Source organism: Nicotiana tabacum, chromosome 20 (genome assembly GCF_000715075.1).
Source record: "Nicotiana tabacum cultivar K326 chromosome 20, ASM71507v2, whole genome shotgun sequence".
NCBI lineage: Eukaryota > Viridiplantae > Streptophyta > Magnoliopsida > Solanales > Solanaceae > Nicotiana > Nicotiana tabacum.
In genome coordinates, this window is record NC_134099.1 from 61,301,805 (window position 1) to 61,314,594 (window position 12,790).

Below are 12,790 nucleotides of genomic sequence, written 5' to 3' on the forward strand. Positions count from 1 at the left end.
GATATAACTATGTATTATAAGCAATACAAATAAGCAACATAAGATAAAATAAACGAAAAGGTCGATACTCTGCACTGCAAAAGATATTACTGTCAAACTTGGTTAAGCGCTTGAAAGCCACAAGGTTCAATGTGGAAACGAAAATGGGCACTAAGCCAACGTACAAAAGTATCTATTATGAAGGAAACTTGCGAACCTAACAGGACAGTTGATTTCCTTTAACTCCAACATGGTATTTTCACCAATGACAAAATGACAGCTTTAACTTTTTTCATTCTTGTCAAAATGAAAGTATTCTCAATGCTCCACACTCATGCATATATCTAGTGTATTAAGATGTACGCTATGTATGGACTGCGTATTTACAACTCCACTATTTGGGCAAACCAAAAGAATGTCAATTGAAACTTCCTTATGCCAAGACCTCTGCCTTTAAAACAAGCTCTAGTTCCTCTGTTACGACATAATTTCAACACATCAAACCCATATCTTATACTATCAACAAACTATATTTTTCTAACATATTACTACTAATTATCTTTGCATTTTTTTTCAACTAACACCCAAGAGAGACGAAACCAAATCATATATATTTAAAAAAACATTTCCTCAGACAGATACGCGAAATATTCAACACTTAAGATCTAAAGATTGCATCAGGGAGAAAACGACCCTGCAATTGCATATTCATACTGAGGCTAATTCAAACAAATAAATCCAATCATTTCATGCAACAGAGAATGACAAAGTTGACGGAAGTACACTATTAGGCACAACAGAGTACGAGAAATTGAGGAACCAAACCTCAAAAGTGAATCAGAATATTCTCCAGGCGGACTCCTGACTTCTGAAATTTGAAATGTATTCCTCTATTATCCAGGCGGGCTCCTGATTTCCGAAACTTGAATTGTATACCTCTGTTCTTCAGGCGGGTTCCTGACTTCAAAAAGACAAAGAAATCAATTGAGAACTAAAAATTTGAATTGTATCACCTCTGTTCTTCAGGCGGGCTCCTGATTGCTGAAACTTGAATTGTATGTCTCTATTCTCCAGGCGGACTCCTGACTCCCGAAACTTGAATTGTATGCCTCTGTTCTTCAGGCGGGCTCCTGACTTCAAGAAGACAAAAAATCGATTGAAAACTAAAATTTGAATTGTATAACCTCTGTTCTTCAGGCGGGCTCCTGATTGCTGAAACTTGAATTGTGAAAAGACAGAAATGCAACTTTTTTTTTTAAAAAAAAATTTAAAGACTAAAATGTATCTTAAAATTTAAAATTTATCTTAGGTAAAAAATTCATCAGACTAAGATTTTCATCTTAGGTGAAAGATTCGACTGACTAAGATTTATCTTTATCTTAGGTGAAAAATTCATCAGACTAAGATTTCCATCTTAGGAGAAAGATTCAACAGACTAAGATTTTTATCTTTATCTTAGGTAAAAAATTCATCAGACTAAAATTTTCATCTTAGGATAAAGATTCAACAGACTAAGATTGTGACTCTAGAAGATAATTCATCAGACTAAGTCCATTTTTGTGTGATCTCAGGAGGAAGATTCATCAGACTGAGATTTTGACTCTAGGAGATAATTCATCAGACTAGGTCCATTTTTGTGCGATCTCGACTTTCTTAATTTTCCAAATTCTAACTTCCATTCTTTTCAAATTCTGCCTTCCTTTCTTGTTCCCAAATTATGCCTTCCTTCCCCATTTTTTTCGACTTCTACCTTCATCTTTTCCCAAATTATGCCTTCCTTTCATTTTTCCAACTTTTGCATTTATCTTAGGTGAAAGATTCATCGGACTAAGATTTTTATCTTAGGTGAAAAATTCAACAGACTAAGATTTCTTTATCTTAGGTGAAAGATTCAACAGACTAAGATTTCTTTATCTTAGGTGAAATATTCATCAGACTAAGATTTCTTTTAACCATTTTCCTTCAAAATTTGTTTTATCTACCCACTAACTTGAATTATCTTCCTTCAGAACTGCTTCCCTAAAAACTGGTGTTGTTCTCCTTCAAAAAAAACCACTTCCCTAAAAACTAGTGTTTCATTCCTCCAAAAATTACTTTTCTTAGAACTGGTGTTTCTTTCCTGAAAACTACTTCCCTCTATTTTTCTCTTTTTAAAAATACTTGTATTGACCTTCATGTTCTTCAGATGGTTACCCGAAAAAAAAAATTCAACATGACAGAAAATTTTCTGCCCCAGTTTGATAATCCTCCTGTAGCATATCTTCTGCCATAAATAACATTTCCATGCCCCTGTTTCAAATCAAAGAAAATTCTGTCAGTTTAAAAGTGCGATGGTTGGTTGTGGTACTCTCGCTGGGATGGCTTTCCTTTTCTCCTTTCCATGCTTTGCGTTGTCCGACCATCTTTGAATCTTGGCTGATAACTTCCACCCTTCTTGACGACTATCTCTTAATTATTAGTTCTAGTCTTCTTATCTGACCCCATATGTTTTCTGTGACAATTGATTCTTCATGAAGGTCTTGCATGTTTACTGATTAACCACTTTCCCCGTCATCTGTGCCACTGAAATACCCTTTTTCCCCGTTCAATCCCAATACCCTCTATCTGTTGCATTATTCCTGAACTGACATCTACCAAACTTTGTGTTTCATAAGGATCCCAAAGTATGTGGATTATTACCAGCTCAGTGCTCTTGTTATTTTTCATGACTTGTGACCCCATTTTGTGCAATTGGAAAGCTGGTGGCCAATTTGAAGTCATTCCTCACTTGTTACAACCAAAAGACTCAGAAAGGGGAAATAAACAAAACAAAAGGAACAGAGTAAAGGACAATAGAAAGAGATGATTCCTAATAAGAAAACTACACAGTAGAAACCTATCGGATGTGGATACCGACTCTAATGACCTTGACATGCACCTGCGACCTATTCTGTTAAGCAAATCTGATGTTCATCTCTTGTTGTTCCTTTTTGCCGTGAAACTGGGCTTCATTGCTCCGCTTATCCAATTTGATTCACATTCCTTATTCGGCATGTAGTGCCCCAAAGGGTTTTTACCATCAAACCTCTCTCATTTCGTTCTTTCTCTCAACTTACTGTCGCCTTAAGGTACCCGTGAAGGTTTTCACCAATAAGACTCTCTCATTTTTTATTTCTCTCAGCTTTCATCACCTTGTGATACCCATGAGGACTTTCATCAATAAGATTCTCTCATTTTCATTTTCCTTGTTTGGACCGGAGTGTTGCCCTTGACAGGAATTACCTTACCTACTTGACTTAGCATTTCTCAAAGACTGATCAGAAGGTCTTTCTTTGGACCGTAATGTAGGCTTTTGGATGGGTTAGAAAGAAAGGGTATAAAAGGCCCAAAACAATTTCAAAATGGGTTAAAATTACAACTTTCAGAATCCAACTTCTCACAACAACCATAATTTCTGCCCCAGTTTCTTGCTTGGGGACTTTTGGATTTTTGTTTTGGTATGACTGAACCTCAGAGAGGCTGCCTACGTACCCTTTCGGGATCAAGTCAAACGTAGTTCACGTCATAGGAATTACTTCTCTTTTTTTTTGATTTTTTCTTTCTCTTCTTTTCTTTTCTGTTCTTCTTTTCTTTCACTTTCCTTTCTTTTCTTTCTTTTCTTTTCTTTTCTTTCTTTTCATTTCTTTTCTTTCTTTTCTTTTCTTTTTCTCTTTCCTTCCTTTTTTCTTTTCATTTGCTTATTTGCGGCACTTGCGTTTCTTAATTGTGTCGTTGATTCTGAAAGAGGGGTACGAAAGAAAATAAACACGGCTCAAAAGCGGTGACAATGGAATAAAGTGTTTGGATAGCAGAACAAAACACCTTCGTCATTTCAATCCTCAAAACATGCCAAAGGCAAACCAATACGATTAATGCACAGAAATTACACATAGTATATCTTGACCGCCTCGGAGTTGATAGCCATTTTAACACATTTTCCTGCTACATCTGTCAAATATAATGCACCATTGGGCAACACTCTTACTCTTATTACCACGACCGGCCCCCCTGTCGATTTGGCCCACTTGCTTTTAGGGTTTATTTATATTGTATTTGCCCCAGTTTCACATGGTTCGGGCGTCAAACAATCTCAAAACGTCCAAATCTGTTCTTATTTCCTCAGGTGCCCCTATAGTTTTCAAAATGATCTCATTGCTTCGCAACTTTTGAAGATCAGATTGAGAATTATGCGTGCATGTCATGTCACTAGAACCGGCAAAAGGCAAAACAAAATGATAGAAAAGAACTAAATAAAGAACAATGATTGGAAATAACAAAAGACCAGAATTTGCATTAAACAACGATGAAATAACTCGAATAACAAAACAAGCAAATAAACTGGAGTACAACCCTAGAATGAACCTGAAACACCCATGGACAACACTAAACGAACCACTACGACTAAACAAGCTAGACAAAAATGAAAGGATACGAGGGTTTGATCACAAGACAATATTTGGATTACAACCCTGCAAATAACCCGGACAACAGAAATGGCAGCAAAATGGACCACCAAAGCTCCTCCCCGGCTGACTTAGGAATGGAGCGTCTTTCCAATTACCAAGCACGACATCTTAGCCACTAAGCTTCGCATCCATATTGCCATGACCACTATCTGCGTCAGTATCTTCAACTTTAGTCAACAAGTTCCCTAGAAGATTCTCATACCCTATGTCACCGGGCATCATCCCTACCAAGTGTGCCTCCTCATGTAAGGGGTGCAGCGTGATATTCTGGGTGCCACTGTCTTGAATCAAATTTTCTTGGATCATCCTTTCTATTCTCTTTTCAAATCCCGACAATTTTCCACATTGTGCCCTAGAGCATTGGAGTGGTATTCACACCTTTTAGATGAGTCAAAGCTTCTCGCACGTCGGTCCACCTGATTTGGAGGAATGGGTGCAATCATGTCATGTTGTTTTAACTTCTCAAATAAGCTTGCATAGGACTCTCCTATTGGTGTAAAACTATCTTTCAACTTTTGTTCCCTTCTATACCCCTGGCTTGGATGTGGGTTACAAGGTAATTGAAAATTTTGCGGAGGCTGGTGGAGATTTTGTGATACTCGTGCTCGCTTTCTTGGGTGATTTGGTGGCTGGGCAACATACTGGGATGGATCAACAAAGTATGGGGGGTTCGGAGGTTGATAGTAATGCTTAGGGGGGTCATGTAAAACATGATGAGGCTGCACATACCTTCGAGATGTTCTCCTAGGACCTCTTCTCAACCCTGATATCACCATGATTTCTTCATCCCTCTCATTCGTGTTACCAGATTCAATTTGGACAGCTTGAGCTGCAGCTTTGAGAGCTGTTTGACTTATAATTCTGCTTGTCTTAAGACCGTTCTCCACCATTTATCCCATTTTGATTGCTTCCGGGAAGGATTTACCCACTGCGGATGTCATGTATTGAAAATAATCTGGCTCTTGAGCCTGTAGAAAGACAGTGATTAACTCGTGGTCATCCATGGGTGGCTTAGCTCTAGCTGCCTGCTCTCTCCATTTGATGGCATATTCCCTGAAACTTTCAGTTGGTTTCTTTTTTAGGTTAGAAAGGGAAATGCGGTCTGGGGCGATGTCGATGTTGTATTGAAATTGTTTGACAAAGGCCCGTGCCATGTCATCCCAGACGTACCAGCAAGATGTGTCTTGATCCAAAAACCATTCAGATGCTACACCCGTGAGGCTTTCCCAAAATAAGCTATAAGCAATTCTTCATTTCTTCCCACACCTCTCAATTGGTTACAATACCTTTTCAGGTGGGCTATGGGGTCTCCATGTCCATTGTACTTTTCAAATTGGGGATCTTGAAGCCAGGCGGCAAGTGGACATCGGGGAACATGCATAGATCTATGAAGGCAACACTCTTTTGTCCTGCCATTGCTTGCGTGTTTTTCAACCGTTGTTCTAATCTTTTCACTCTTTGGGTTATTTCTTCATGTACTCTCTTTCGGGCAGGCTTCTCGATGTTTACAGGAAGCTCAGACGAGTACGAGTGGTACTCGGGATAGTGGTACTGTTCTTGCTGTGTAGCAAATTGTGACTCGTGACAAGGCTGTCCTTGGCCATTGGCCCAGGCTTGACGCATTTTGTTCATTTGTTGTTTCAGTGTTCTATTTTCCTGACCCTCGTTGAACCTTCTGACCCTGAGTCTCTTGAGCACTCGTAACAGCTTCAATGTCAGTTATCATTTTCCTTGGATCTTGTGTTTCCAGCTTACCACAACCGACCACCTCAACTTTCTTCACAATTCAAAACAAAACATGTTAGAATGGATTGGGTCGGTCCTCATTATTCACAACATCTTTTCCTATTTTTTTTCAATTCTTCTTTTCCATTTTTCATTTTTTTTTGGTTGCAGTCGAATCTTATGGAGATTGCCTACGTATCATGACCCCGCATGAATCAGACCATGCGTAGTTCTTGCAAATAAAAGGTAAACGACAATAAAACATTTTTTGGAATTTTCCATTTTCATAATAACAACAAAACTAACCAACTTAATGATGAAATACAGATTCGAAAATCAAACGACCCATATACTCTAATCAAAAGAAATACAAACCCCAAAAATGACAGATTCCTTCCCCTATATGCCAATTTTGACCCAAAATCTGAACGGTATTCATTTGACCACTGACTCTTTTTCTTGTTTTTTCCAAATTAAAATAAATGACCCGGTATTACACACGGCCTTCCTGCGCCTCGGGGGCGAAGATTTTAAGGTTGTGAGGGTCAGAATCAAAATATGACCAAAGGTGGCTGTTTGTGCAAAGTCAGCCTTCCGACGCCTCGTTTGGGAACATTTGGCTATTTTTGACAAAAACAGCATCACCTGATTTATTTATGACAAATATTAAAATTTTGATATTTTTGGTTATTTTTGCAAAGGGGAGGTTGGACCCGATGAGGGTTGCCTACGTATTTCACGCTCTGTGAGAATCAAACCTGCGTAGTTCAGGCGAATTAACCGAACTATTTTAAAACCATGACTCTTTTCCATTTTTGTTTTTGGCATTTCATAAGCGAATAAAAACTATTTTTAGAAACAAGACTCTTTTTTTTCTTTTTCTTTTCAACAAATAAAACAGCCTATTTTTTCAAACTAAAAATGAAAGTCTCTTTTTTCTTTTTTTTCATTTTCCATGGACAATAAAACAACCTATTTTCCAAACTAAAATAAAAGACTCTTTTTCCTTTGCTTTTCAACAAATAATGAAACAACTTATATTTTTCAAACTAAAACAAAAACTTTTCTTATCCTTTTGTTTTTCAACAACCAACTTTCCAAAAATAAAAGACTCTTTTTTTCTATTTTTTTCTTTGCTTTTTTTTAGTAAAACAAAATAAAACATTTTCCATTTTTATTTTTCTCAAAATTTCGGCAGAGTTTCGCCAGTAATTGGTCATTGACAATCAATTAACTCCCTAACTGATATTTCTTTTTTTTTCCTCTTCTCTCTTTTTTTTCCCTCAATTTTCCAACATTCCCGAGATTTAGAAACCGGTCAACATGCAGGTTCGAAACAAATATATGTACAGAGCAAGTAGGATGCATCAGGATGGTCTTTTCATTTTAGGTTGCTAGTCCTAGACGGACCCAACTCCTGTGTTGAGTCCCCTAAGTCAAATACAATATGATGCAAATAACCGTTCCTACTAGGGATCCGGCATGAAGTCATGTTATTCTATGTTCAAATCCTGAGTCGGTGTTCTAGACTATGTACCCGAGCGGACAAATCAAGCCGAGGAAGGGGCAACTTACCAGGAACCAAAAGGCCATCCGGCTTCGTAACTTGTCCGATCTCTCTCTTATTTAAAGGTATGACACTAACAGAATAGGGAGTCTCAACCAGTAAGCACATCCCCGGAGGTGAAGAGAGAAGGGTGTCAGCACAGTTTATATATAGTTCAGATAATATCAAAGCGGTAACATTTAGCACATTCAGCATAAAACATGTAGCAAAATCAGATACAATCAAATACAACAATTCATCTAAGCTCGAATTCTGAACCCTGAACCAGAGATTCTGGGTTCGGTCCCAGCAGAGTCGCCAGAGCTGTCACACCTCCTTTTTTACCACCTCCACCCCAGTATGGGGGGTAAAGGAGTTTTTCCATTTAAAGGACAATCGGAGCGGAATTTAATTATTAATTAATTCAGAGTCGCCACTTGAGAGATTAATGGTGTCCCAAGTCACTGATTGAATCCCGAACCGAGGAAATTTATGACTCTGTTAACAGTCCGCGAACCAGAAATCCGAGTAAGGAATTCTGTTAACCCGGGAGAAGGTGTTAGGCATTCCCGAGCTCCGTGGTTCTAGCACGGTCGCTTAACTGTTGTATTTGATTTTATCTGATTTTAATACACGTTCTAGCTTATGTGCTTTTTAATTTTAAACCGCTTTCCTTATTATTATTATTATTTTTTTAAATAAGAATTGTTCTAGCTTATGTGCTTTTTAATTTTAAACCGCTTTTATTATTATTATTATTTTTAATAAGAATTGCAATGTTGTGAAAACGTGTCTCGGACCACGTCGCAATCAATGCACCCGTGATTGTCAACACATTTCGACTTCGTCGAGATTTGGATTTGGGTCGCATCAATGCGCACCCGAGTTTAAGAAGGTAATTTAATTAAAACCGCGCCTAAAGATTCTGACGTAATATTATTTTGGGGAAGGTCGTGAAGTTCGCTAAATGACCCTCCCAAATTCTAATCATTTTAATAATCATTTATTGAGGGCCCCACATTTATTTATTTTTGTTCGGTGAGGCTCATCTTAATTTGTGAACCTCTTTTCTATCATTATTGATTTTATAAGAATGACGATGTCGTGAAAACGCGTTTTGAACCCCGCCGCAATCAATGCACCCGTGGTTGTCAACACATTTCGACTTCGTTGAAGTTTGGATTCGGGTCACATAAATGCACACCCGAGTTTTAGAATTCAAGCATCACAACTACGTCAAGGGAACCGTACCTGTAGCTATGATAATTAAGCAAATGGACATAAAATTAACTAAAGTAAATAAAACTTGTTTCATACTTATGAACAACTTCGTTTCATTTGGGAGCTCAGTCATATGATAATTCAACTTGTTACTTCTCCGCCTGATGCCATAGGCATTTACAGAGAATGGGATATAACTATGTATTATAAGCGATACAAATAAGCAACATAAGATGAAATAAACGAAAAGGTTGATACTCTGCACTGCAAAAGATATTACTGTCAAACTTGGTTAAGCGCTTGAAAGCGACAAGGTTCAATGTGCAAACGAAAATGGGCACTCAGCCAACGTACAAAAGTATCTATTATGAAGGAAACTTGCGAAACTAACAGGACAATTGATTTCCTTTAACTCCAACATGGTATTTTCACCAATGACAAAATGACTGCTTTAACTTTTTTCATTCTTGTCAAAATGAAAGTATTCTCAATGCTCCACACTCATACATATATCAAGTGTATTAAGATGTACACTATGTATGGACTGCGTATTTATAACTCCACTATTTGGGCAAACCAAAAGAATGTCAATTGAAACTTCCTTATGCCAAGACCTCTGCCTTTAAAACAAGCTCTAGTTCCGCTGTTACGACATAATTTCAACACATCAAACCCATATCTTATACTATCAACAAACCATATTTTTCGAACATATTACTACTAATTATCTTTGCATTTTTTTCAACTAACACCCAAGAGAGACGAAACCAAAGCATATATATTTAAAAGAACATTTCCTCATACAGATACGCGAAATATTCAACACTTAAGATCTAAAGATTGCATCAGGGAGAAAACGGCCCTGCAATTGCATATTCATACTGAGGCTAATTCAAACAAATAAATCCAAACATTTCATGCAACAGAGAATGACAAAGTTGACGGAAGTACACTATTAAGCAAAACAGAGTACGAGAAATTGAGGAACCAAACCTCAAAAGTGAATCAGAATATTAATGGCGAGGTAGCGTTGAACTCAAAAACGCGACGAACCATGGACGGACCTCGACGCACCGGACCTCGACGGACCTCTGACCGGAAACGGAATTACGTCCAGGCCTCTAGCTCACCGGAACTGCGACAACATGCAACAACAGTAGTAGCTGCTCGTGGGTGTCGCTGCTTAGGATTCAATAGGGGGTCTTCGACACTCTTTTTTTGATTTTTTATTGAGGAAGGTGTTGGTTAAGGTGAGGGCTGAAGTTCAGTGGTCATTTGGGTGGGGGGATGTAAAGGAGACGATCCGAGGGGTGGATCGTTTTGCGCGCAGCTTTTCTTAGCTTTCTTTTTCCTTTATGCGCAGCTTTTGCTGTTGCTTTTTGTCATTCTCCTCCCCCTCTATCTGATCCCCCCTTTAGTTTTAGGCTTTGTTTAATATATATAGGTCTAGGTTAGTGGTAGGGTTTTAGGTTAGGGGGTATGGGCCTAAGAATTATGGTCTTGACAATTGTGGGCTAGGTCCAAAATTAGGCCTAAAGATGGGTTGCTCGAGCCCAAGCTCTATTCTTTTGCCGCGAATGAGATTAAAAATACGCACCCATTTGTTAATCATTCCTACTATTTAAATAATTATTATAATAAAACTAACCATTAAAACAAATCTATTTTTGGTATTTTCAAAATATCATATTAAAATAAAAATACGATACTATTGTTGTATATATTTTTAAGATTTTTTTTAATTAAAAATGACTACAAAACATAAATGAACCTATTTTTGTGATTTTGTTTTCTTGTAATAAAATAGAGTAAAAGAGTCAAAATTACTTAAAATATCTATATTATGCCTAAATTAAATATTTTACGCTAATATATAAAAGATCTTGGGGAGGGTCAAAAATCACATGTCTACAAACCCAAAAGACATCACCAAGAACTCATAATGACCATATCTGGTCCTGAAAGCTGTCTTAAGAATATTCGAGTCCCTGATCTTCAAATGGTGATAACTTGAATGGAGATCAATCTTGGAGAACACTCTCGCTCCCTGAAGCTGGTCGAATAAATCATCAATGCGAGGCAAATGATACTTGTTCTTAATTGTTACCTTGTTCAATTGCCTATAATCAATGCACATCCTCATAGTGCCATTTTTCTTCTTCACAAAGAGAACTGGCGCACCCCAAGGTGACACACTAGGCCGAATGAACCCTTTATCAAGGAGTTCCTGAAGCTGCTCCTTCAACTCCTTCAACTCCGCTGGTGCCATACGATACGATAGAATAGAAATGGGCTGAGTGCCCGACACCAGGTCAATACCAAAATCAATATCCCTGTCCGGTGGCATGTCGGCCAGGTCTGTAGGAAACACATCAGGAAATCCCTCACAACTGGAACAGAGTCAATACTGGGAGTCTCAACACCGACATCCCTCACAAAGGCTAGATACGAAAGACAACCCTTCCCAACCATATGCTGGGCTTTCAAGAATGAGATCACTCTACTGGGAACATAATTAGTCACACCTCGCCACTCGATCCGTGGCACACCTGGTATAGCCAATGTGACTGTCTTAGCATGACAGTCCAGAATAGCACGACACGGAGATAGCCAATCCATGCCCAAAATGACATCGAAATCCACCATAGACAATAATAAAACATCCACACGGGTCACCAGACCTCCAATAGTCACCACACACGACCTGTACACACGGTCTATAACTATAGTATCACCCCACTAGGGTAGATAGATGAACAGGTGAAGCAAGAAACTCACGGGGCATACCCAAATAACGAGCAAAGTATGATGACACATAAGAAAAGGTGGAACCGGGATCAAATAATACAGAGGCATCTATGTGGCAGACTGAAACAATATCTGTAATAACAGCATCTGAAGCAATAGCATCGGGTCTGCCTAGAAGTGCGTAGAAATGGGCCTGACTGCTACCTGATCGACCTCCCCCTCTAGGGTGACCCCTAGCTGACTGACCTCTACCCCTAGCTGGCTGGGCAGGTGGTGGTGAAGTAGTTGGCGCTGAAGCCGATGACTGACCCCTCTGCTAAGATGAACTCGCAAGATGACGAGGGCACTACCTCCACATATGACCCATCTCACAACACTCATAACAACTCCCAGGTGATGGAGAAGGGGACTGAAGGGATCCCCTCGCACCAGAGTGACTAGCAGATGTACCTGGCATAGAAGAGCCCTGAACCGATGGAGCATGGGATGAAACTCTAAGCTAGAAGGGCACTAAATGATGACTGGCCCTGATGAGAACTGTGAGAACCATAACCCGATGAAGCCCCATGATAACCTGGGCGAGCTGGCTGATCATGCCCGAATGGATGGCCTCTGCCGTGTTGAAACTGTCCCTTCAAAGGAGTACTACTGTAACTACCAGATCCTTGAGGCCTCTTAGCCTCCCTCTCATCTCGCTCCTAGTGACGAACAGACTCAATCCCACGGGAAATATCCACAACCTCCTCGAAAGTAGCACTAATCACCCTCTCCCTGTTCATGAGAATACAAAGCTGATAAGTGAGGCCATCAAAAAACCTCCTAATCCTCTCTCTATCTATCGGAACCATCCAAATAACATGACGATCTAACTCGGAGAACCTCATCTCGTACTGCGCCACAGTCATCTCTCCCTGATGCGACCACTCAAACTCTTTACGCAGTTCCTCTCTGTGGGACTACGACACATACTTCTCTAGGAAGAGAACGGAGAACTGCTGCCAGGTAAGGAGTGCTGCACCAACAGGCCTACACCTCTCAAAAGCCACCCACCAAGTAAAGGCAGCTCCCAAAAACTGATAAGTAGTGA

General features: G+C 39.2%; 1 long non-coding RNA gene across 2 annotated transcripts; it reads right to left on the reverse strand.

Moving 5' to 3' along the window:
• Positions 1-569: 569 nt before the first annotated feature.
• LOC142174866 (uncharacterized) lies at positions 570-10,362 on the reverse strand. 2 transcript variants are annotated; one of them, XR_012703957.1, is made up of 2 exons: positions 9,949-10,362; positions 570-1,109 (listed from the first exon to the last, which is right to left on the reverse strand). It is a non-coding gene; the product is annotated as an uncharacterized LOC142174866 (long non-coding RNA). The 2 variants fall into 2 exon arrangements; XR_012703956.1 differs by having other exon boundaries at positions 570-1,113.
• Between the last annotated feature and the right edge of the window lie 2,428 nt (positions 10,363-12,790).